This window comes from Suricata suricatta, chromosome 10, assembly GCF_006229205.1.
Source record: "Suricata suricatta isolate VVHF042 chromosome 10, meerkat_22Aug2017_6uvM2_HiC, whole genome shotgun sequence".
Classification (NCBI taxonomy): domain Eukaryota; kingdom Metazoa; phylum Chordata; class Mammalia; order Carnivora; family Herpestidae; genus Suricata; species Suricata suricatta.
The window spans coordinates 20917980-20944825 of NC_043709.1; the positions used below are offsets into that span (position 1 = coordinate 20917980).

General features: G+C 35.5%; 1 protein-coding gene across 2 annotated transcripts in view; it reads left to right on the forward strand.

Annotated features, from left to right (window-relative positions):
• Window positions 1-26846, forward strand: part of ANKS1B (ankyrin repeat and sterile alpha motif domain containing 1B) — a 1093013-nt gene that overhangs the window by 416301 nt on the left and 649866 nt on the right. The window lies entirely within an intron of this gene.

Below are 26846 nucleotides of genomic sequence, written 5' to 3' on the forward strand. Positions count from 1 at the left end.
GGCATGCAGAAGTTTGGATTTCAGTTGACTGCAGAAGCAAACCACTGACAGGCTTTAAGCGGGGATATGATGTGATCACGTTTTTGTTTCAGAACAGTCTCTCTGGAAGCAGTGTGAAGAATAGATTGGACAGAGATGAGGCCTGAAACAGGAAGATTAATTAGGAGATTGATGTTCAGTCTCAGCAACAAATGATGGGACCAGTACAAAGCAATGCCAGCACAGAGGGGAAGGGGGAACAAAGCAGGAAAGAATAGAGGCATGGTTATTCTTCTCCCTTAGAAAAATTCTTCCATTTAGGAAATAAATAGCTAAGGAAACTAAATAATTAATTTGAAAGGATGCATTCTATAGTTTTTGGTTAACTGTGAAGAATAACATGGCTTAGGTATACAGATAAAATGAGGATTTCTACACACACAGGAATTGCATTCTGAAGCTTTCCTGGAGAGAGAGAGAGAGGGAGAGAGAGAGGGAGAGAGAGAGAGAGAAATAATAGAGGGATGACTAGATCTTCAGAGGAACTGGGGACTGTTATGGCTCGAATTGTGCACCCCCCGCCTTTTTTGGACTTTTAATCACTAGTATTTCAGAATGTGACTTTACTTGAAGAATTTGGAGATGAAATCTATAGAGGTAATCAAGTTAAATTGAAGTCGTTAGGTGAGCCCTAATTCATCATGATGGGTGTCCTTATAAGAGGAGGAAATTTAGACACAGAGACAGATATTTGAAAAGGAAAGATGATGTGAAGAAACACAGGGGGAAGATGGCTATCCACAAGCCAGGGAGGCCTTGAACAGATCTTTCCTTCACTGCCCACAGAATGAAACCACATTTGATTTCAGACTTCTAGCCTCCAGACTGTGAGACAATAAATTTCTATTGTTTAGAGCACCCAGGTAGTAGTACTTTGTTACATCAGTCCTAAGGAGTAATTGTAGGGAGTATTAACTGAGCACACAAATTCAATGCATAGAAGGGAGGCGCAAATGAGGGTCCTGGGCCTCTGTGGGCAGACCTCGGATGTCCTGCTCATTTCAGAGGCTGCACACTTAAGGGTCTTGGCTGTGACTGGCAATGTCATTCATGGATATAGAATATGAATTTTCACAGAAAATCACAGTTAGGTATGAATATTAGTTCCCTGTCTGTGGTCTTTTCTATTTATTAACTAGATAAGCTAGTATAAAGTAGATCTCATCCTGAAAAAAAAATTCTATCATATGCACTGGTTTAATTTAAGTATGAAAGCAATTTTTTAGTAAATCTATATTCAACAAGATTTTACAGTTCAACCAGAAAACAAGTGATAATTTTGCAAGGAGCATTTTATTAATGCCTCAATAACTACACATTTTATATGGAATAAAGAATGCTCTAGTACTAGGCTCATTAAATAAAGATCCATAGAAGTACAGTCCTTGTTTGGTAAATATGCTAAGACTCATACTTATGCAGTCAATATTGAATCATGTTTGTTTCCCTTATTGCATCAAGCAAAGGATCTTACACAGTCATAGTGGGGACTCGATTACATAAATGAATGAAAATAATTGAGTGAGTGAACGAATGAGTGAAAGATTGTTATCTTTAAGAGAAAATGGCTTTGATGGCAGAAAAAGCCCTGTGAAATAGTCAGATGCCATCAAAGATAATGCTTTCTTATCTGCCTTTCATTTAATTTTAAGCTTCACAGAGGAATTTTTCCATTTTATGGTAACTAGGCAACCTGTTATTTTGAATCACTTAGTGCAGCCTTTGCACACTATGGATGCTCAATAAATCCATTTTGATTAATGAGCAATTTATAACCACCAGTGAAGACTGTTTCCAATCCTGTTGGAAGAAAATAGATGATCTTTGATAAAAAAGGACCCAGTCAATAGTTTCATGCCAGGATAGTTTGGGTCTTGCTTACCTCTATTCAATTTGCTAATGTGCTTACTGGTCTGTGGTCAACCTGAAATGAAGATGTCCTCTGGTGAACAATCCTCCACAACCCATAACACCTCCCCCAACATCCTGAGAGAGGTAGTAGTGTGTGGGTGAGCCTGTAACTTATGTATACCAAAATATTTTTTGAAATGGTGGAGCTTTCTTAATTCTAATGCCAAAATTTTGAAATTAAAATAATTCAGACTGGACTAGGACTAATGTTTATCTTTGCTAAGCAAGTGGGTAGTGTCAACATGATTTCCGTGCGTATGTTTAACTCATTTAAGAGAGCAAACTATTTTTAAGCCCCTTGGAAGCACTCTTTTACATACAAATACTGGGCTTGCTGATAAGAACCATTTTTATCAAACAGCAATTATTTGTTTGACATTTGCTCTGTGCTCAGTGCTGTCTTAGCCATTTATTAAACTAGTAAATTGTAAATCTGTAACCCACTGTCGGTTCATAGAGGGGGCAGAGAGAGAAAACTAGGGCAGCAGTACCTGCAGAGTAATCCTGGTAAATTAACTGCTTCCTTCGTCCATATGAACAGCTTACCAATTTGAAAATGTAATCATCTCAATTTGTTCAAATTGGTGGAAGTTGGCTATATTTGGAAAACAGCATCCTAAAGAAAAATAAAATTATACTTTTTCCATCAAATCTATTTTACCTATATTATGTATGAATAACATGAACTGTAGAATAATAAAATATCTAAAGATACAATAAACTCTTATTACAGTAATGATGGGGGTGTAGGTTTTTTTTATTATGCCATATATTGTATCCTATGGGCAGGGTCAGAATATGTATAAAAAGAGGTAAAATTCATAAGTTCATGCCCACCACATTCATAATTCATAAATTCTGCTCAAGCAGGGCCTCCACACTGTGTCACATTCCACTCTTTCTCTGCTATACTCTCCTCAAACCTCAGATACTTTTTTCTATTTTTTTAAAAAAAATGTATTCATTTATTTTGAGAGAGAGAGAAAGAAAGCACAAGCAAGGAGAAAGAGGGAGAGAGTGAGAATCCCAAGCTGGCTCTGTGCTGCAGAGCTCGAACTCAGGAGCTGGGAGATCATGACCTGAGCCCAAATCAGGAGTCAGATGCTTAACTGACTAAGCATCCAGGTGTCCCACTTTTGGCCTACTTTGTCGCTCACTCTCAGCAGGTGGCCTCATGTTCTAACAAGAAAATCAGAGGGAACCATGTTGACGTCCTCCACCAAGTCTATATTTACAAACTTCCCTACACCCTCCTCTTGCCTGTACCTCCGGTTAAACTAGAGAGATTTTCCTTTTTAACAAGTTCCCTTTTCCTGTGCCTTCTCAGGAATGTGACCCTTTCATTTGGTGTTTTCTCCTGCTTTTTAATTGTCCTTCTGCACTGGATCATACACATTAATATTTAAATCTGCTTAAGCCTTTTACATCTAAAACAAAAACCATAATAGCAGCTATCAATGAAAGCAACCAATTGGCAATAACTAAAAGGTTCCCTGACTTCCCTTCCGTTGAGACTCCTTAACTTCTGTCCATCCCTCCACATGCTCAGTACCTTCATTTTATTCCTTTCCTTTTACTTCTCTGCCTGTTTTAGTCAGGTTTCCATTCCTCTCTGCTCTTTCCAAATGTACTTTCTAAAGGTACCAGTGACCTTAATATCACAAAATTGAGAGGACATTTCTCTGTCTTCATTTTCCTTTTTTTAAAAAATATTTTATTGTCAAATTGATTTCCATACAACACCCAGTGCTCTTCCCCACAAGTGCCCTCCTCCATCACCACCACTTTTCTCCCCCTCCCCCTTTCCCTTCAACCCTCAGTTCATTTTCAGCATTCAGTAGTCTCTCAAGTTTTGCATCCCTCTCTCTCCCCAACTCTCTTTCCCTCTTCCCCTCCCCCTGGTCCTCCATTAGGTTTCTCCTGTTTTCCTGTTAGACCTATGAGTGCAAACATATGGTTTCTGTCCTTCTCTGCCTGGCTTATTTCACTCAGCATGACATCCTCAAGGTCCTTCCACTTTCCTACAAGTGGCTCTTAACCTGTCAGCAGCATTCCATAGGTTAGTGACACCTCCATTGTGATACCTTTTGTTCCCTTTGATTTTTTAATATATTTTTTCTTTTATAGTTTATTGTCAAGTTGGTTTCCGTGTAACACCCAGTGCTCATCCCAACAAGTGCCCTCCTCCATGCCCATTACCCCCCTTCTCCTGTCCCCCTGCCCTATCAGCCCTCAGTTTGTTCTCAGTATTCAAGAGTCTTTCATGGTTTGCCTCCCTCCATCTCCCCAACTATTTTTCCCCCATCCCTTCCCCCATGATCGTCTGTTAAGTTTCTTCTGTTACACTTACAAGTGAAAACATGTTATCTGTCCTTATCTGCCTGATTTATTTCACTTAGCATGACACACTTGATCTACATTGCTGCAAATGGTCAGATTTCATTCTTTCTCATTTCCATGTAGTATTCCATTGTATAGATAAACCACAACTTTTTGATCCATTCATATGGTGATGGACATTTAGGCTCTTTCCATGTTTTGGCTATTGTTGACAGTGCTGCTATGAACATTGGGGTACACGTGCTCCTATTCATCAGCACTTCTGTATCCCTTGGGTAAATCCCTAGCAGTGCTATTGCTGGGTCATAAGGGAGTTCTATGGATAGTTTTTTGAGGAACCTCCACACTGTTTTCCAGAGTGGTTGCACCAGTTTACATTGCCACCAACAGTGTAAGAGGGTGCCTGTTTCTCCACATCCTTGCCAGCATCTATAGTGTCCTGCTTTGTTCATTTTAGCCACTCTGACCAGCATGAGGTGGTATCTCAGTGTGGTTTTGATTTGTATTTCCCTGATGATGAGTGACCCTGAGCATCATGTGCCTGTTGGCCATCTGGATGTCCTCTTTGGAGAAGTGTCTGTTCATGTCTTCTGCCCATTTCTTCACTGGATTATTTGTTTTCAACGTGTGGAGTTTAGTGAGTTCCTGGTAGATTTTGGATACTAGCCCTTTATCCGATGTGTCATTTGCAACTATCTTTTCCCATTTTGTCGGTTGCCTATTAGTTTTCTTGATTGCTTCCTTTGTGGTGCAGAAGCTTTTTATCTTGATGAGGTCCCAATAGTTCATTTTTGCTCTTGATTCCCTTGCCTTTGGGGATGTGTCGAGTAGGAAACTGCTGCAGTTGAGGTCAAGGAGGTTGTATCCTACTTTCTCCTCGAGGGTTTTGATGGTTTCCTGTCTCACATTCAGGTCCTTCAGCCATTTTGAGTTTATTTTTGTGTATGGTGTAAAAAAGTGATCTAGTTTTATTCTTCTGTATATTGTTGTCCAGTCATCCCAGCACCATCTGTTAAAGAGGCTGTCTTTTTTCCATCGCATACTCTTTCCTGCATTGTCCAAAATTAATTGACCGTACATTTGTGGGTGCAGTTCTAGGTTCTCTATTCTATTCCATTGGTCTATGTGTCTGTTTTTGTTCCAATACCATACTGTCTTGATGATGACAGTTTTGTAGTAGAGGCTAAAGTCTGGGATTGTGATGCTTCCCGTTTTGGTTTTCTTTTTCAATATGACTTTGGCTATCTGGGGTCTTTTGTGGTTTCATATGAATTTGAGGATAATTGTTCTAGCTTTGAGAAGAATGCTGGTGCAATTTTAATTGGGATTGCATTGAATCTGTAGATTGCTTTGGGTAATCATGACATTTTTCACAATGTTTATTTTTCTGATCCATGAGCATGGAATGTTTTTCCATTTATTTGTGTCTTCTTCAATTTCCTTCATAAGTTTTCTATAGTTTTCATCATACAGGTCTTTAAATCTTTGGTTAGGTTTATTACTAGGTGTTTTATGGTTTTTCATACAATTGTGAATGGGATCAGTTTCTTGATTTCTCTTTCTGTTGCTTTATTATTGGTATATAAAAGTACAACTGATTTCTCTACATTGACTTTGTACCCTGCAACTTTACTGAATTCATGGATCGGTTCTAGTAGGTTTTTGGTGGAGTCTGTCGGGTTTTCCATGTAAAGTATCATGTCATCTGCGAAAAGTGAAAGTTTGACATCTTCTTTGCCAATTCTGATGCTTTTTATTTCCTTTTGTTGTCTGATTGCTGATGCTAGGACTTCTAGCACTGTGTTAAACAACAGTGGTGAGAGTGGACATCCTTATTGTGTTCTTGATTTCAGGGGGAAAGCTCTCAGTTTTTCCCCATTGAGGATGGTATTAGCTGAGGGCTTTTCATAAATGGCTTTTACATTGTTTAAGTAAGTTCCTTCTATCGCAACTTTCTCGAGGGTTTTTATTAAGAAAGGATGCTGTATTTTGTCAAATGCTTTCTCTGCATCTATTGACAGGATTATATGCTTATTAACTTTCCATTTGTTAATGTGATGTATCACATTGATTGATTTGTGAATATTGAACCAGCCCTGTAACCCAGGAATGAATCCCACTTGATCATGGTGGATAATTCTTTATATATACTGTTGAATTCGATTTGCTAGTATCTTGTGGAGTATTTTTGCATCTGTACTCATTAAGGATATTGGCCTGTAGTCCTCTTTTTTTGTTGGGTCTCTGTCTGGTTTGGGAATCAAAGTGATGCTGGCTTTATAGAATGAGTCTGGAGGTTTTTCTTCTGTTTCTAATTTTTGGAAAAGCTTGAGAAGAATGGGTATTAGCTCTGCTTTAAATGTCTGGTAAAATTCCCCAGGGAAGCCATCTGAGCCAGGGCTCTTATTTGTTGGGAGATTTTTTTAATAATTGATTCAATTTTTTCACTGGTTATGGGTCTGTACAGGTTTTCTATCTCTTCCCATTTGAATTTTGGTAGTGCATGTGTGTTTAGGAAATTTTCCATTTCTTCTAGGTTGTTGGCATATAGTTTTTCATAGTATTCCCTGGTCATTGCTTGCATTTCTGTAGGATTGGTTGTAGTAGCTCCATTTTCATTTGTGATTTTGTTTATTTCGGTGCTTTCTCTTCTTTTTGAGAAGCCTGGCTAGAGGTTTATCAATTTTGTTTATTCTTTAAAAAAACCAACTCTGGTTTCACTGATCTCTTCAACTGTTTTTTTTTTTTTTATATTCTATATTGCTTATTTGTGCCCTGATATTTATTATTACTCTTCTTCTGCTGGGTTTGGGGTGCTCTTGCTGTTCTTCTTCTAGTTCCTTTAGGTGCACTGTTAGATTTTGTATTTGTGCTTTTTCTAGTTTCTTGAAACAGGCCTGGATTGGAATATGCTTTCCTCTTAGGACTGCCTTTGCTGTGTCCCAAAGAGTTTGGATTGTTGTATTTCATTTTCATGTGTTTCCATATATTTTTTAGTTTCCATTCTGATTGCCTGATTGGCCCAATTGCTCTTTAGTAGGATGGTCTTTAGCCTCCATGTTTTTGGAGGTTTTCCAGACTTTTTCCTGTGATTGATTTCAAGCTTCATAGCATTGTGATCTGAAAGTGTGCATGGTATGATCTCAATTCTTTTATATATATGGAGGGCTGCTTTATGATGCAGTATGTGGACTATCTTGGAAAATGTACCATATGCACTCGATAAGAAAGTGAATTCCCTAGCCTCAGGATGTAGAGTTTTAAATATATATGTCAAATCTATGTGTTCCAATGTATCATTCAGGCCCTTTGTTTCCTTAGAGATTTTCTGTCTACTTGATCTATCCATTGCTGTCAGTGGAGTATTAAAGTCCCCTGCAATTAGCACGTTCTTATCAATAAGATTGTTTCTGTTTGTGATTAACTGTTTTATATATTTGGGTGCATCCAAATTGGGTGTGTAGATGTTTATATTTGTTAGCTCTTCCTGATGGAGAGACCCTGTAATTATTATATAATGCCCCTCTTAATCTCTTGTTACTGCTTTTTACTTTAAAGTCCAGTTTGTCTGATATAAGTATGGCTACTCCAGCTTTCTTTTGACTTCCAGTAGCTTGATAGATAGTTCTCCATCCCCTCACTTTCAATCTGAAGTTATCCTCAGGTCTAAAATGATTCTCTTGTAGACAACAAATAGATGGATTTTGTTTTTTTAATCCATTCTGATATCCTATGTCTTTTGATTGGAGCATTTAGTCCATTTACATTCAGTGTTACTATTGAAAAATGTGGGTTTAGAGTCATGCAGTGTTCATGCTTGTAGTGGTGTCTCTGATACCTTGCATTCCTTGCAACATTTCCCTTGTAGAGTCCCTCTTAGGTTTTCTTATAGAGCTTCATTTGTGGTAATGAATTCTTTCAATTTTTGTTTATTTGGAAAAACCTTTATCTCTCCTTCTATTCTGAATAATAGGCTTGCTGGATAAAGGATTCTTGGCTGCATATTTTTTCTGTTCATCACATTGAAGATTTCCTGCCATTCCTTTCTGGCCTGCCAAGTTTCAGTAGAGGTCTGCAACTACTCTGATACGTTTCCCTTTGTATGTTATTTTGTCCCTAGCTGTTTCCAGACTTCTCTCTTTATCCTTATATTTTGCCAGTTTCTTTATGATATGTCATGCCGAAGGTCAATTCAAGTTTCGTCTAAGGGGAGTTCTCTGTGCCTCTTGGTATTTAATGTCTATTTCCTTTCCCAGATTGGGGAAGTTCTCAGTTATAATTTATTCAAGTATCCCTTTATTTATTTATTTATTATTTATTTACTTATTTTAGAACAATTCTTTATTGAAATTTTTTTAATGTTTTATTTATTTTTGAGAGAGAGAGAGAGAGAGAGAGAGAGAGAGAGAGAGAGAGAGAGATAGTGTGAGCAGGGTAGGGTCAGAGAGGGGGAGGTACAGAATCTGAAGACAGGCCCCAGGCTCTGAGCTAGCTGTCAGCACAGGGCCTGACACAGGGTTTGAGCTCAGAAACTGTGAGATCATGACCTAAGCTGAAGTCAGACTCTTAACTGACAGAGCCACCCCTTCAGTGATTTTATCTCTTTCACTTCTTTAGGAATTCCTGTGATATGGAAATTCTTCCGTTTGATTGTATCACTCAGTTCTCACATTCTTCTTTTGTGCTCCTGGATCAGTTTATCTCTCTTTTTCTTGACTTTCTCTTTTTCTCTAACTGTGTCTTCTTATTCACCTATTCTCTCTGCCTCTTCAATCCATGCAGTGGCTGCCTCCATTTTATTATGTACCTCATTTATAGCACTTTTTAATTCATCACAAGTATTTTTAAGGTTTATAGTCTTTGTAGCAATAGTTTCTCTAATGTCTTCCATGCCTTTTTCAAGCCCAGAGATTAATTTTATGACAATTGTTCTAAATTCTTGCTCTGTTATGTTGCTTATATCTGTTTTGAGCAATTCTGTAGCTGTGGTTTTTTTCCTGGAATTTCTTTAGAGGAGAGTTTTTCCATTCCATCATTTTGGCTAGCTTTCTGTCTCTTGTCAGTTTTAAAAGCTTGTTATGCACTCTGCACCTGTGATACTGCTATATTAAAGGAGGCTCATAGACTATCCAGGGCCTGTCCATTAGGAAGTTTTCTTTTGATTGTGTCCCTTGGTCTCTCTTGTTGTGCCTTTGGTTATTTTATTTCCCTACTCATACTGAAATTTGGGACTCTCCACCATGTTTACTTTGGCTTGTTTCTTGAGGTAGCCCTGAAAAGGAAAACAGACAGACAAACACATAGGGGGGGAAAGCACACAAACACACAGACAAGTCAAACAAACAAGCAAACCAGAAGGGAAAAGAAAAAAAAAGGGGGGGAGGGGGAGACAACAACAACAAAAGACAAAGAACAGTCTAAAAGCTTAAACCAAAAATCCCAGCTACAAATAAAGAGCAGGGTGGAGGCAGTGCTGATGTGAGAGCATATGGAAAGAGAGAAGTGACAGTGGGGAGGAAGCGAAGTTGAACATTGACCAGGCAGAGAGACCAAAAGGCTTAATTCAGAGAGAGAAAGAGGCGAATATGGTAGGAGGTGAGGAGGGAAAAAAAAAGATGATAATATTTCCGAAAGAACCTATATAGTCTGATTATTCCATAGAGAGAAAGGAAGGTAGACATGGAGGTGTAGAATATGCATCAAGAGAATAGATTAAATGTGACACTTTAAGCAAACCAATGACCAGAGTACCCAGTTGAGGGGAGGGGACAGAAAAGAATGAGATAAGGGAAAATATATTTGAATAGCAAGAATTGACCTAGAATTAATCATGGCAATGCATTAATGTGGTCTTGCCCCAGGCTCAGGTAAAAAAAAAAAAAAAAAAAGCAGCTCTCCAGAGCAGATGGGCGTGGTTTGGTGTAGGCCGTTCCCTGAGGCCCCACCTTGGTGGTTGTGGGTATGAAAATGGCGGCGCACTGGTCCCTTCTCTAACCAAGTGTTGCAATTCACTCTTTTGGGTCTGATCTCCCTGTGCTACAGACATAGCCAAGGTAGGCCGAGTTTGTATTTCTCAAGCCCTGCCTCCTTCCCAGATTTTAGTCTGCACACTTTAAAGATACTGCCCAAAATGTACTCCCGCGGGTGGGGCAGCTTCTTAGCAGAGGGTTGAGTAGGGGTAATTGGGGAGCAGTTTCTCCTGGAACAGCCCGGGATCAGGTCACCTAGCTCAAGGAAAGCGCACCAGCTAGAGAAAAATATCTCTCTCGAATGCCCTGTGGTTACAGATGAGATGATAGAATCCCTTTCCGCCCGGGATGAGGTTTTTCTCTTCTCCAGAGACAGTTTATAGAAGTTTCAGCTGTTCTTTCTCTTCCCTTCATCTCTCTCGGGCTCTCCTCGAGGGGGGCTCCCTCCGCTCTGAGCCTCCGGTTTCCGACCCGTTTTTATCTTCCCCAGTTCACAGTCACACACCTCTGAGGCTGTCTTCTTAGCAGACTCTGTCTCTTTTCCTCCCAGACTCTTGCAGTTCAGTGTCTTATGGTTTCAGTCCTTCCTGGTTTTAGAGATGTCGGCTGGCGAAAATGTTCAGAGCTCCCTACTTCTCCACCATCTTGGGGGGATCCCACCTCTTCTTCCCTTTGCTGTCCAAGGACAGTTTTTATCTTATTATGCTATTCCCTGTCTATGCTGACAGCTAATGTTTCTGTGTGGCTTTAAAAGTTGAGAGTTCTTCAAGGCTCAGAAAAAGGCCTCCCTATTCTTTTTACTTTTTTCTCTTCCTAAATTGTTTCATGCATAGTATGGCTCCTGTGACAATCAACATGCTGAAGACTCCCAAACTTTTCCCTCCAGTCGTTTCCACTTCTCTCAATTCCAGGCTCATCCATTCTTCCATGCATCCATTCATCTACTGAATCTCTCCACCTAACATGTCTCAAAGGTGCCTTACCTGTAACATACTTAAAACTACACTCATATCTTCCCCCACAAACTGGCTCTTCATGCAGAGTTCCTTATCTTAATAAGTGAGTTAATCATTCATCTGATTGCAGAAACCTGGGTGTCATTTCCATTAACGCCTTATAGTCACTCAATCACCAGGTGTTACAATTTTTAATGGCAATAGTGTTTGGGTGAAGTTAATTCTACAACTTACTCTCTATCCCTAATTAAACCTCAAATTTACCTGTTTTTCTACTATTACCTACTACTCTTAGAGATTATTTTAATACAAATATTTTCTTTCCTTGAAGTTATTATGTATGTTGCACTCAAAGTAATTTTAGAAGTCATAAATCTGATTGCATCACTAAAACCTTTTAGTGACTTGTCACATTCTTAGAAAAATGACCCAAATCACTAATAAGGTTCCAAGGCCCTGAATGATGTCCTTTTTCCTTTTTGTTTCTTCCTTCCTTCCTTTATTTATTTATTTTTCATTTTTAGCTTTATCTGTCATCAGTTTCCACCTTCCCACACTGGCCATCTTTAGTTCCTTTTATTCTTTAGTAGATATAAGCTCCTTCCTATCTGTAGGCTTTACTTGCATAAACTGATGTTGGCTCCTACTGTCCCTTTTCCTTCTCTTTCCCCCAAGTAGATAACATCTATACTTCCTCAGGGAAAATCCCTTTACACACACACACACACACACACACACACACACACACCCATGCCCTAGACTAAGTATATGGACGCCTCTGTTTTCTTCTCTTTCAGCACCTTCTAATTTTCCTTTCCTCTGTAGTCCTTACTTTAAATGAAATCAGTTGAGGTTATGTATTTTAATATCTGTTTTAGTTGTTGTCTTATAAAGTTCAAAATCTTGCCTGTTTACACTGTAATCAGGGCTTCTAGCAAAATTACTGCCACATAAATATTAATGAAAAAATAATAGTTAATAGTATTGAATACTTACTTTGTGCATCTTAGTTTGTTTAATCTTAAACTAGTAGCTAGTATTGTCATTCCCATTTTACAGATAAGGGAAACAAGTCACAAAATGTTTAGAGCTTGCTAGAAAATGGCATCTTTGGAATTTGAATATAGGATATTCAGCTCTGAGACCATATCCTTAACCACATTCACAGTTCATGAATTAATTATTTAATTGCTTAATCATGCAATTTTGGTACTATTTTGAATTTGCCAGGTTAAATCTTGAGTTTTTCCTTTCAAACAAAATAGGAAGAGTTAGGTACCCTTTGTGCCCATCTGTGGAATAGTACTAGAGGATGTTCTAATCAATTTAAAATAAGTGGATGTGTTGGAGACAACCCAAAAGTGAAAGGAAGTGAATAATTAAGTAATAATGATAAATTCAAAGAATAAACTTATCTATAATCATTCATGTTTTCAAACAATATCTAATTATTGATAATATCTAATTATCACAATGGTATTAGTTGCCCTGCAATGAATATCAAATGAATGAATATATATATTTACCATTTGATACAAATTTAGTTGAAAATTATACTATGTGTATGTGCTTGGGGATAAAAAAGACCTGAAAGGTATTCTATTAATTGTACTCTCTGAATGCTAAGATTACATGTTATTTCTGTTTTCTTCGTACTTTTTTGTACTGTCCAAATTTTCTTCAATAAACAAATATGCTTTTATAATTATAAAATAATTAAAAATAGCTTAGTCATTTAGAAAGTTAAAATAAATCGTCAAAAAATTCATGTTTATCTAATTAGTGTTAAGTATTGAGGTGATCTCCCTCTTTGAAGAAAGAAAGTTGAATAGGTTAAGCATAGATACTCTCTTTAAAATACTGAACTTATGCAATAAGACTTCATCTATTAAGGATATAGGTTTTAACTTCCATTTTTCTTTCTTTTTTTTTTTTTATATTTTATTTTTGAGAGACAGAGAGAGACAGCACGAGCAGGGGAGGGTCAGAGAGAGAGGGAGACACAGAATCTGAAATAGGCTCCAGGCTCTGAGGTAGCTGTCAGCACAGAGCATGACACAGGGCTCGAATCCATGAACCATGAGATCATGACCAGAGCCGAAGCTGGATGCTCAACCGACTGAGCCATCCAGGCGCCCCTTAACTTCTATTTTTGCTTATACTCAGAATATTTTAATTTAGATTATCTTGTTTAGTATCCTGGTCGAACATTTGACAAGTGTTATTCTCAGTGCTCCTAATAGAGGCAAATCATTTTATCTCCTGGGAATTTATACTTGTGTAATTTCAGTCCCTTCTAATGATTAAGTTGTTATTTCCTGGACTCACTCTTACTAATTTTGTCCTGTTTAGCAGTTGCTACATATAGCATTAAGTTGAAAATAACTTTATACTGAAAATATAATCTTAAGGAAACCTTGTATTAATGCTTGTAGTCTCATATTTGACCTTTTCTCCCCCTACACTGTTTAGACATGTCAGATATATCAATTGGCATACTCACTAATTCATTTTATATTCTTTTCGATAGAAAAGAAAATATTATTAATGTAATATTATACTAAAACTTCTAGTTCTCTCTTTAGGTACTCCTACACTCTTAATAAGTAACATTAGCAAAATTAACTAATACCCAACTATAGTCACTTTATACATTTAAAAAATAAAAATATTTTATTACTATATTTTATTCTAGATTTCATCCAATGTATTGCCTTTCACATTTATATTAGAATACACATATTCAAGAAACTCATAATAGATTGTTGGCCTCTTAGAGGCAATTTATTAAAAATGAAAAGACAAAAATAGCTTATTCTTACATTATTTTTGGTAATTAACAGACTAGGTTTGAATAGTTCGGAAAAATAGAGAATTAAAAGTAGTTTCATTATTTAAACTCAACCAAGAATTAATGCACAAAATATTTCTAGATCTATCACTTCATCACATTTATCATCATATCTTCTATTGCAGTTGAGGAAACTAAGTCAGAATAGATGAACAGTTTGTTGAAAAAGATGATAATTCAAAAGTTAATCTGTCACTGAGAAGTGACTGTGATTTATAACCCTTCCTCCAGTGCTCCATCCTACTGTTTAAAACTGTCTGTTTTTAATAAGATCATTCATTTATTCATTTATTCCACAACTACTTATTGAGGACTTACTCTTTTCCAAGGCCTTAGGTATATGAGACACAAAGAAAAAGGAAACATTAGGCATAAAGTAATAGGAGAGGTTTTATCTACATTACAAAATAAAAGTTTAAAGCATTCTACATACCTCTTGAGTCAATTGCACTCAAATAAACCATTACTGTATCCAGAATTATATATTTTACTGCCAAACTTGGCTATATTTGCTCTCTGTGGGTTATTCTATTCTGCTATTTATGCACGGAACCCAGAGGAAAAACTGTAGGTCTCATTTAATCACATAGGTTTTTCTATGCTTTTCATTTCTATAGAACCATTCAATTAATTACTGAATAGCCATCTAGTGTCTTCTGGGTCTCCTACCTGTGAAGAGAGGAAGTGAAAAGAAAATAATGGAATGCTAGAAACTGGGCTATAAACAAGTCAAGAACAGTGAACCAGTTAACATTCTTTTCCTTAGAAAATTTTAAAAGTAAGCAGACATTAAGTCACAGGCAGGTATAAGGATATGGATCATCATTTCAACAGCAGCATACTTTGATTATTCTAACCAAGTGTGTGGAAAGGAGTGATTTGTCTAATTCTAGCAACACAGAAATCCTTCTAAACCTATGAAATCACTTTAAATATCTTTTGTTTCCCTTAGGAAAACCTGCTATATTGCTATTATTACTTTTTTACTATAGTATAATTTTTAATATAGCTGCTAAATTAATGCTAATTTTTCTTCCAGTATCCTTTTAAAAATAAGTTGATCATTATGAACTTCTATATAATTCATTATAATAAGTTCTCATTATAAAATTGAATAAATTAATTTGTTAATTTTGTTCAATATATGAAAAGTAAAAAAGTAAAAGTAAACTATTTTACTGAATCTTACCTATCGAGGTAACTAATGTTAACATCCTGGTTTATTTCTTTCCTATTTTTTTTCTTCTGTGTATAGCTTTATTTAAATGTGAATGAACATTAGATGTATATAGACTTGTATTATATTTGTTTTTTAAATCACGTATACATTTTTCTGATTATAAAAGTATAACATGACCTGTTAACTCAGCAAGATCTGTCAGGTTTATTTTAAAGCAAGCCTTCCCCTATTTTCCACTGCATCAAAAACAATAATGAGGATAAATTACAAAATGAGAAAATTACAAATTCTAGCTGTGGTGAAAAGAAAAAATATCTCTATCAGCAACTGGATCAGAGACACAAAATGGAAATTGGAACTTAAATGGCAGTCCTACCTGGTGGCTGGGCCTCCAAATGGGCAGGATTTATAGGGAGACTGGATCCCTCAGGGATGTGGGATCTAAAAGAGTACCACTTCAAGTGGGAGCCAGAAGTCATGCCTCCTGATAAAAAAATGCACAGTCAGGCATATTGAGTTTCCATTCAATAAAGACAATGAAGATAGAGGTTTATGATCAGACAGTAAGTAATGAGGGATAGTGGGCTAAAACACGAGACAAAGATACTTAATGATTTTTAATTTTTTGGCTTAAAAGTTTTTAGTAAAATTTTGAGATAAACCAGTAAAAATTAGAAACATAATTTATATCTTCCAAACCAGTAATGGAAAATAAAAAAATAAAGTTTTGTTAATTAAAATGTTTTTAAATATGGATAAAAGAAGCAAAGCCAAGAGTAAGCATGTCAAACCAAAACAACAAAATAGAAAATAATTAATAAAAGACAAATATGATCATATTGGATCCAGTTTTTTAAAATCCTTGCTATATTCATTTTCCAGGAGTTTAACATAAATAAAAATGACACAGTGGGGCTAAGAAACAAAGATCAAGTGAAAATAACCTAAAGAAAGGTTTTAAAGCAATATCGTGAGTCCAAATATAATTGAAACTTAAAAACAGTACAAGAGATAAAGCAAGATACTGCATAACAATAAAAGAATAAAATACAATATAGTGAGACGTATAAAGCCACAAAATCTTTCATATATTATTCACATAAAACATTGTCTTGAAATATTAAAATTCCAAACTGTTAAGAGTTTGAAGACAAATTGATATCCACAATTTGTGCAGGATTTTAATACACCATTTTTCAGGAAGAATTTTGATAAATGAAGAAGCATAATATCAGAATGTTCTTTGTTAGGAGCACCTGAATAGCTCAGTAGGTTAAGTTTCCAACTTTGGCTCAGGTCATGATGTCATGGTTCATGAGTTTGAGCCTCATGTTGGGCTCTGTACTGACAGGTGGGAGCCTGGAGCCTACTTTGGATACTGTGTCTCCCTTTGTCTCTGCCCTTCCCTTGTTCATGCTCATGCAGGCTCGCTCTCTCTGTCTCTCACAAATAGATAAACATTAAAGAAAATTTAAAAAAATATATATGCCTTGTTAGTGGCACCTGGGTGGCTCAGTTGGTTAAGCATCTGAGTCTTAATTTCAGCTCAGGTCATGATCTTAAGGTTTTGGGATCAAGCCCTGCATTGGGTTCTGAGGTAAGATTACCTCTCTTTCTCTCTTTTTGCCCTCCAGCCCCACTCATGCTTTCCCGCCGTCTCTCTAAAAAATAAAAAATAAATTAAAAAAGAATATAGTATGTGAAATAATACAACTAACTATCATGATTTAATAGACATACCTAGAAGTCTGTACCATCAATAGAGAATACATACATTATTTTCACACATATGTAAAGCACTTAGAAAAACTGACTACTTAACTAGGACTCAAAGACAGTGTTAACATATCAGAGAATCAGGTCCCAATCTCAGATTATAATGTAAATAAAAGTATAAACTAACAACAAATAATAGTAAATCATGTTATATTTTAAAAAGGTTTTTCCTGTATTGGATGGCTTACAAATGATAAATATATGTATGTAGTACTGAATTAAAACCTATAATACAATGCATACCTTTATAAGGGCAATACTGATCATTTCCCCCATTTTTCCTGACCCAGCTGTGCTGACTTCTTAACCTGCCTTCATTTAGACAATGTTAACAGCTCAGTTAGCCAGCTTCTTACACATACAAGCATAGAAAAACATGTGTGTGTATGTGTGTGTGTGTCTGTGTGTGTGTGTGTATGGGTTTTATTTCTGTTTAAGTAAAATAAAACCAAAATAGGATAGAAATTTTATTTTTCTTTCATTGTATACATAGGAATTGTAGTTGTCTGCACGCAAAGACTGTCCTTTCTGCTATTGGTAATTAGGTGTAGAAGTTTGCAGATCATCCCCTGTAGTTACAGTGTTGGAGGGCCCCCATGCATAAGTTCCAATGCACTAAGGAAGACTGAGATATTCCTTCAATGACCAGGATTTCCCCAGTTTCCTCATCTCCTCTCCTTTTTCACTTTGCACACATTTTATGACTGAAAGATTTTTTTAAAGAAAAAAAGGAGAGACTGGAATATAATATGTTACAAATTTCATGATGATGCCGATTATAATTTGCCATGGTAGAGCAAACTGAAAAAGATATTTGTTGTCTAATCATTTTTCTTAAAGATAATAAAGTAGACAATAGTAAGAGGTACATTCAGCAAATGCATAGTAGATTTGAGAAGAAGTTTGCTCTCAAAAGTGAAAATAGAATCAGTGAAAATTATATGCTTAAAATTAAATGTTTCACAAAACATTTTAAAATATTTTTTAGCCAATTACAAACTTATAATTTAAATTTATGCAATACCTCTTGACTTTCCTATTAATAATGCTGACTCAGGGAACTTACTTAACTTGGGCAGATATAATTTTGAAGCTGAAACTATGTCAAAATTAAACCAATTCTTCTAAAAGTTATGAAATAATTTTGTCAATATGGATGTAAATACTAAAGAAAAATAATTTTTGGCTACTCATTTCAGTTATCTGAAAACTTTTAAGTATGTTTAGAACAAGTTAGTTTACAGTTGAATCTCCTTTTCCAACTGTAATTTTATAAAATCTAAATATAGATCATGTATTTCCAGTGAAAGTTTACTACCTGAATTCACTTGCTGAAGTGTAAATTATACTTCAGATTATGAAGAGCTAGTACCTAAAAAGGAATGTAAAATATAATTATTAATAATTGAAAACAATACTTTTGATAAATTCAGATAAATGATATATTAAAATTAATTTTATCAGTTTTCAAAACTTAAAAATGTTTCTATTAGCAAATTTTAAAGTTACAAATGTGGCTTATATTATGCTTCTCTTAGACAATGCTGATGTAGAGAAAATAAAATAATTTAATCTTGTTGATTTTTTCCTCATTTAGCATTGTTGATCACAATTAGTTTTTTTTTTTGTCCTTAGAAAATTTCCTTTAAGCTTTACAATCTCTTATTGGCATTACTGTGCTAGTTTTTAGGATTATTGTCAAATTTGGTAAAACCCCTCTTTCATATCTAAGCTGTAAGATTTGAAAGAACTTTCCATGCACTAACTTCTGTACATATCAAATATTTCTGGTACATAAATATTTCTAGGGCACACTCTTATCACAATATTATTCATATTATAGTAGTGCTCTAACCCCTACAGTCACCTACCAGATGAGTTGGCACAGGAGAGGGAGAATTTCTAGAAGCCATTTTAACATCTGGATGATACAAGGAAGTGACTTAAACCTTGCAGATAGAGTCCCACTAAACCTAAACTAGTATCCAAAACTCATCTTCTCCTTAGCCAGATTCCAAAAATGTCTGCAGCAATTTTAATACACCAAAAACAAAGAGAAGTATGATAGCAAGGAAATTGGAGTTGGAAGAAATTTGAAGAGATCATAACTTATTGCAATTAAAATATTTTACTTTTATAAAATTTACAAAAACATTTCCAGAGACCCTCCCAGCATCTTGCAACAGGCCCGTTACAGTTCAGGATCCTGAAGTTCAAGCTTCAGTATTTGCCTCTGAGTATAAACCTTTTGTTTTACAAAAAGGGAAGTCATAACATAATTTCCTGAATATTACTTTTCTCATTCAACAGTATTTCAAAGGACTTTATTCAAGTTAGTTGGTATCCCTATAATTCACTCTTAAATGTTGCATAAATTTGATGGTATTATGTATCATGATTTATTCCACCTCTGTTGATGAGCATTCACTTCATTTTGCATTATTTTTCTACCATTAAAAGAATAGTAAACATTATTGTACACTTGTCTTATATGGGGATGCTTGTATTTCTATGAGATAAATTTCAACGTGGATCACATGTACAGATCATATATCCCACTTTCCCTGAATATTCCCTTTTAGGCTTGTTGACCTGGCATAATTGTTATTAGCACTCCCTTTCATTATCAAAAGTGTCCCAGTTTGAGTAATAATTGTGTGTATAGCCTAGTGAAAGGATATGTATATTTTAACATATTTAATATAATTGGGCATTTTTATGTGCCATACATTGCTTTAAGCACTTTACATGTATTATCTCATTTAGTTTCCACAAATATGCTATTATTATTTTTATTTTACAGATAAGGAAACTGAGGCACAGAGAAATTAAGTAACTTACCCAAGTTCACATTGCTAGTAAGTGTGGAGTCATGATTTAAAACCCACAGACTACTCCAGAGTAGGGTGACTAACCAAGGCCCAGGACTGAAGGGGTTCCCAGGATGTAGGACTTCAGGTTTAAAACTGAGAAAGAACCTAGCAAACCAAGGTAAGTTGGCCGTGCTATCAAGAGGCACTGATCTTAATGCTATTGCTTTCCAAAATGGCTGTATCCATTTCTGTTGCCATCAGTAGTTTGAGAGTAGCTTTTCCGTGATATTAAGTCTCTAAGATAACTCCCAATTATCTTGCCTACTGATATTTATGCCCTTGTGCAATTCTATCCCCTATACGGACACTGGACCTAGTGACTTGTTTCTATATAGAATATGGCAAAAATAATGTCACTTCCAAGATTAAGTTTTAAAAGAGCTCTGGCTTCTATTTTGCTAGTTTTCTCTTGCTCTCTGGCTTACTCACTCTGATGGACGCCATTGTCCCATTATAAGCCTCTGTGGAGAGACTCACAGGGCAAGGAACTGAGGGAAGCTTCTAGTCCATAGCCAATGAGAAACTAAGGCCCTCAGCCCAATGGTGCTTCCAACAACCATGTGAGTGAAGCCAACTCTTCCCAGTCAAACCTGAAATGAAACCGCAGACCCAGCTGACACTTTAAATTGCAGCCATCTCTGTTTTTTTGGAGGGGATAGTTCTTTCCATAAGAACTGATATCCACAACTGATATACTTGATTTTATTACTTTCATTTTATGCTACTTATTTATTTTACCTTATTTTCTCTTTTATCCTTTTTTCTTATTTTTCTGGTTTTATCAACTTGCTGGTAGTTTCCCCCCTTTGGCAGTTAGGATTTTTACCATTTTTTTTATTATAACAATAATGATTACCTTCCCTGGTACAATCTCATAATCAAATATAAATTTCACTGGCATCAGATGAGAACAAGATACCAGATGTTTACCCTGCTAAGACAGTCTACTCCCTCACTGATAGTCTTGCTCCATGACAAATCTGACCGCAGTTACACATATCCAAAATAATTATGGCTTTAACATGATAGAACATTATTGTTCTCTTATATAACATTATAGGCATATGAAGCCCGGGATGGCATGGTGGTTCCATAGCTCAAGGACCCAGGCTTCAAAAATTGTTCTTGTGCTAGCCATAGTTTGTCGTTCTCATTGACACCTTACTTTTATTGTATCACATCCTAGACAAGCAAAAACTAAAGGAGTTCATCACCACTAAACCAGCCTTACAAGAAATATTAAAGGGTCTTCTTTAATCAGAATAGAAAAAGATATAATTAGAAATAAAAAATATATATAAAAGAAAAAATTTCATTGGTCAAGGCAAATATATATAACCACTTAAAAATCTAGTGTGAAAATTAAAAGACAAAAATAGCGAGATCAACTATAACTACGATAAGTAGTTAAGGGATACACAAAATGAAAGATGTAAAATGATGTCAAAACAAAAATTTGGGGGAGGTGAAAGATGAAATGTAGTGCTTATAGAATGTGTTAAAATCTAAGCAACTATCAGATTAAAATAGACTATACTCACACATACACACACACGCATACACCTGCACGTACATAAACATGCACACATGCTCGTACCCTTATGGTAACTACAAACCAAAACCTATAATGGATACACAAAAAATAAAGAGAAAGAAACCCAAACATAACACTAAAAAAAAAAAAAACCCACCAAAGCACAAGGAAAGAGACTAGAAAAAAGAAGAGATGGACAGAGAACTACAAAAACAATTAGAAAACAATTAACAATTAACAAAATGGCAATAAGTGCATGCCTATCCATGCATACTTTAAATGTAAATGGACTAAGTGCTCCTGTCAGAAGACATAGGGTGGCTGAATGGTGAAAAAAAAAAATACCCATCTATATGCTGTCTACAAGAGATACACTTCAGATCTGAAAGCACACATAGACTGAAAGTGAAGGGATACAAACAGGAAAGCAATACTCATATCACACATCAGACTGGCTATTATTTAAAAGACAAAAAATAACAAATGTTCCAAGACATGGATCAATTTAGTGCAGCCACTCTGGAAAACAGTACCTTTGGAAGTTCCTCAAGAAATTAAAAATAGAACTGTTATGTAATCCAGCAACTCCACTTCAAGGTATTTGTACAAAGAAAATGAAAACACCAGTTCGAATGGATTTATGCACCGCCATGTTCATGGTAGCTTTATTTACAATAGCCAAGATACGGAAGCAGCCCTTCGGTTGTGTGTCTAGATGAATTGATGAAAGTGTATGGTGACAGTAACTACACTTACTGTGAGGGTCATTTCATAATATATAAAAATATTGAATCACTTTGATATACACCTAAAACCAATGGGATATTGTATGTCAGTTATACTTCAATAAGAGAACATGGCAGGATTTCAGGTTAGGTTTGTCTGATTTTAAAGCTCAGGTGTGTTGTTTATGACCCCTCCATTTCCTAGTATTTCCTCCATGAATATCCTATTCAAACCAGACTCTTCTTTATTCCACAAATGTGCCTAATTCTTTTCCATCTCTCTACCTTTTACTCACCATACTTCCAGCTCTGAAATGCCCTTCCCACTCATTTCTTCATGTATGAATTTTACTAATCTGTAAGAGACCTGTTTAGTCACCACCTCTGCCATGACACTTTTCTTGAATTCCCAGCCAGAAGTTATCTCAGTTCTGTTTGCCAGCTACATAGCAATGAGCCTGGTTTCTGGTGTACTTTAACTGCTCAGTACATGCTAGTGAATGATGTTAAATTCTGTTCTTTAACACTGCACATGAATTATTTTGTATTCACAGAATGCTTTTCTTCTAAGCTTAAGTAAGCTAGAATATTTTTTTTCTAAGCTTGTTATTCTAGAGAACATGGACAGTCACAATGCTGATCTAATGTATAGTGAGAGAAACTGACTGAAGGATACGTCTCTTATTTCGATTTGAAATTGCAAGTATATTTAGTAATTTTCTCTAAGCAGTTTTTACACACCTCATTTCCTTTTCATCAGCAATGTTTTGTAGCTGCAGGTGTAAAATGTAGGTTGACCATGTAAAACTGTCTTGGATAGAGGCTGTCATTTTGCAAATTCCACTGGATAATTGGTATTTTCATAAATAATGTAATAAAGGATGTTTAAAATATGCTTCTCATTTGGATTTTCTCCAACAAAGACCATGGAATTACAAAAGCCAGCTCACCTTTCTACATTTAATTCAGGGCATTTTTGATGGTTGCCATTGACACATAGGTTTTGCTTTATCCACTTTATTTCATATAGTATTTTTAATTTTTTAACATTTATTTTTTTATTAAGAGTCAGAGAGAGACAGAGCATGAGTATGGGAAGGGCAGAGAGAGGGGGAGACACAGAATCCAAAGCAGGCTCCAGGCTCTAAGCTGTCAGCACAGACCCCAATGTGGGGCTCAAACTCAAACTGGGAGGTCATGACCTGCGCTGAAGTAAGATTCTTAACTGACTGAGCCACCCAGATGCCCCTCATTTAGTATTTTTAAAGGCATTGCTCTAAGAGCTATGGAGAGGATAAAGGAAATATAAGTTTCTGCAAAAATATAACCTAGTCTGAAAGAGATAAATGAACAATACAAGGTGTTATAAAATCAAATTATCAGTGTAATGGTACAGATCATGGATTCAGAAGATGGAGACATTTATAGTTTTTTCTAAATAATTTAGTACTTGGTTCCCCACTGTCTTGTACTATGTATTAAATCACTTATGAGACAATTAAGTCTCACAGTCTTGCCTTACAGTCTGCATGAAGTATGCCTCAGTTTTTCTGACTTTGACACAAAGAAGGTAGTCAACAAGACCAGCCCTTGCAGTGAATCATTCCTCAAAGGATCATCTCTTATCCCTGGAAATAAATTCTGTCTCTACCAATTTGTGTTAATAGCTAAAAGATATTGGTCTCAAAATCTACCCAGGTACATACAGTCTTTACTCTAGATTATAATCTGTAAAGCACTACTATTTATTTTTTGCCTTTTTTCTGGATTTTCTTTTCTAGGTTTCGTTTTATTCTGATGATAGTTGGCTTCACAGGGGAAAATAAAACCCATGCTATATGCCTGATAACATGCTAGTTCCTTTTCATACGTATTCTCTCATTTTATCTGCACACATAAACAGTAACTTTTTTCTAGACAGTTATTCATCATTTTCATTTTTAGAGTTAAAAAAACAGAAGTCCAGAGAAGTTAAATAAATTGTCCAACATTGAGCAGGCAGATTTTACACAGACTTCAATACCTGGTATTAAAATATAAGTTTGTATGCTTTTTCGAATTAACATTTGCTGAAAGACAAAGAATTCAATTTAGTGTTGTTTATCTTGTGCTAACCAAAGTTGAGTAACAAATAGCACAGAATTGAAGATGAGACAGATAATGGAACAAAATAGCTTGAGTGAGAGCCAGAGACCCAGAAACCAATCCGTGAAGGCTTCAGGTTATTAGAATTATCAGGCACAGATTAACAACAACAATAATTGTTTGCTATTTTCCACTAAATAAACACAAGCTTGAAATTGTTAGGAAACTGAAAAATGCCAAATGATGACACTGTATATTTGAAAAAGAACTAAATAGAAATTTTAGAAATGTGAAATATCAGTGAAATTAAGAAAATGGTTTGATAGCAGACTAGACATTGCTGAAGAAAAACCAATAAACTGGAAAATGAGTATAAAAAACTATTCAGAATGCAACACAGAGAGACAACAATGAAAAGTACAAAAGAGAAAATAAATAATGAGAATAAAGACTCTAACATTATTTCACTGGAGTTCAATAAACATTAGCTGTTATTATTACTATGTCACTTCTTGGTTAAATAGCTTCAATATTTCTCATCACCTACAGAATTAAATATACACTGGTATACTAATAAAACTTCCTTTTACTTATTTAAACTTATCTCCAGCTTCTTCCTAACATAAAATAATAGCTTTATCTATGCTCTTTTTGTCTCCATGCCCTTATGTCTTATGTTCTGTCCCAGCTTTCTTGCCTGAAAACTGACACCTTTCCCAGCCTTCTTTCCCAGCCAGTCTGATGATTGTTTCTCCCCTTGCTTTTTCATCAGGCTTCCTTTATCAGTTATCAAATCTCAAGTTGTATGCCATCATATGTTGTCTACATGTCTGATATCACATTTGATTGTATACTTCTTAAGGCATCGATTTTAAAACACTTCATCAAACTTAATTTTTCAAAGCAGTTTTAGACTCCCAGAAATATTGAGCAGCAGGTATTGAGGTTTCTCTTGTACCCTGCCCCCACACAAGCACAGCTTCCCCCACTAAGGATGTAACCCACCATACTGGTACCTTTGTTACAATCAGTGAACCTACATTGACCTATCATTATCACTCAATGTTCGAAGTTTATGCTATTATTCACTCTTGATGGGTTTGAACAAATGTATAATGACATGTATCCACCGTTATCATATCATACAGAATAGTTTTACTGCCCTAAAAGTCCTCTGTTCTCTCCCTGTTCATCTTTCCTGAACCTCTACCCTCTGCCTAGAGGTTCTTTTTCATTTATCTTTAGAATATAACATAATACCTGATTCATAGTTGCCCCCAAATAAATGTTTTTAGATGTATGGTTGAATGAATGAAACGGAAGAACAAATTGGAGAGAATCAGGCCATTTTTTCGTTGTCTTGCAGACTGATACTTTGTCTCTGTTTCAATACTTACTATACCGATTATATCCTAGTCAGAAACCACCCCATATTACTGTCTTTCAGAACTCTGTGTTTCTTGAGATGCTAATTTAAATCTCACCTTATCCATTAAACCCAAGTCAAGAGTAAGCTCTGGACACTTTTAAGACATTTCATAAGTGATCTATTTAATTCAATACATTACACTTATATATCTTTGTTTTATAAACTTATGTCTGGACACCCCAGTGAAACTGAATTATGTTTTTGTGTGGGTAGAGTTTTCATCCCCTCACTTTTTATGAGCAAGAGGTGTCTTCATAACTTACTACTTTTTACTTGGGACTATAGACAATAGTCATGAAACTTGCTGGTCCATAAAAAATTGTAAGCCTCAGTCTTTGTACCAATTCAGCTGTCTAGAACACAAAATTATTGGGAACTAATTAAAAACATAACAAGGAAGTAATTTTTCTTAGATTTGAGCCTACAACAGTTTCCATACAAAGCTATAGAGGATTTTCAAATTGTTAAATAATATAATGTCTCTGTGCTAGCAGGGTTATTTTTAGAGGTTTTCCATCCTTTTCCAAGTATTTTAAGCATTCTAAAACTGTCTTTTATTTTTTTTATTAAAAACTTAAGAAAGTTTTATGCATGTTGCTGATTTTAAAGTAATCACTTTATTTTTCCTTTGACCCTCATACTGAACAGAAGGGAGAAATAACTTACATTTTTGAAATTTCACTCAATTAGTTTGATTATAGAAGATGTGTTTATCTGCGTGTGATTCTTTTGTATTAGTCTACATTGTAAAACCATTGTGCACACATGTCAGTTTTTCCTTAATTTTAATTCACTGGGATGCCACTCTATAGTTTGAGGGATTTCTGGGAAACATGCCTTGAGGAAGCTTGAATTTGAAATTGCTGACTCAGGGTGATATGAAACTTCTACTTTAATAAAGATCAATACCCATTTGAAGTATTATGGGGAAAATTTACCCCGACCATATAAAAAAAAACCCCTCATATTCTTTTTAGTTAAGGTGAAATTTTGCCATTCATATAGTAATGGCAGTCTTAGCTGTGTTGGGTGATTTATCATGAATTGAATAATAATACTCTTCCTTTCTGGAATAATACTACAGGGTATGATATTTAACATTCCAAAATAAAGCAAAGCATTCCGTAAACATTATCTTTAAAATATACTGCTGCGCATATTCCTCATTATGATCTTGT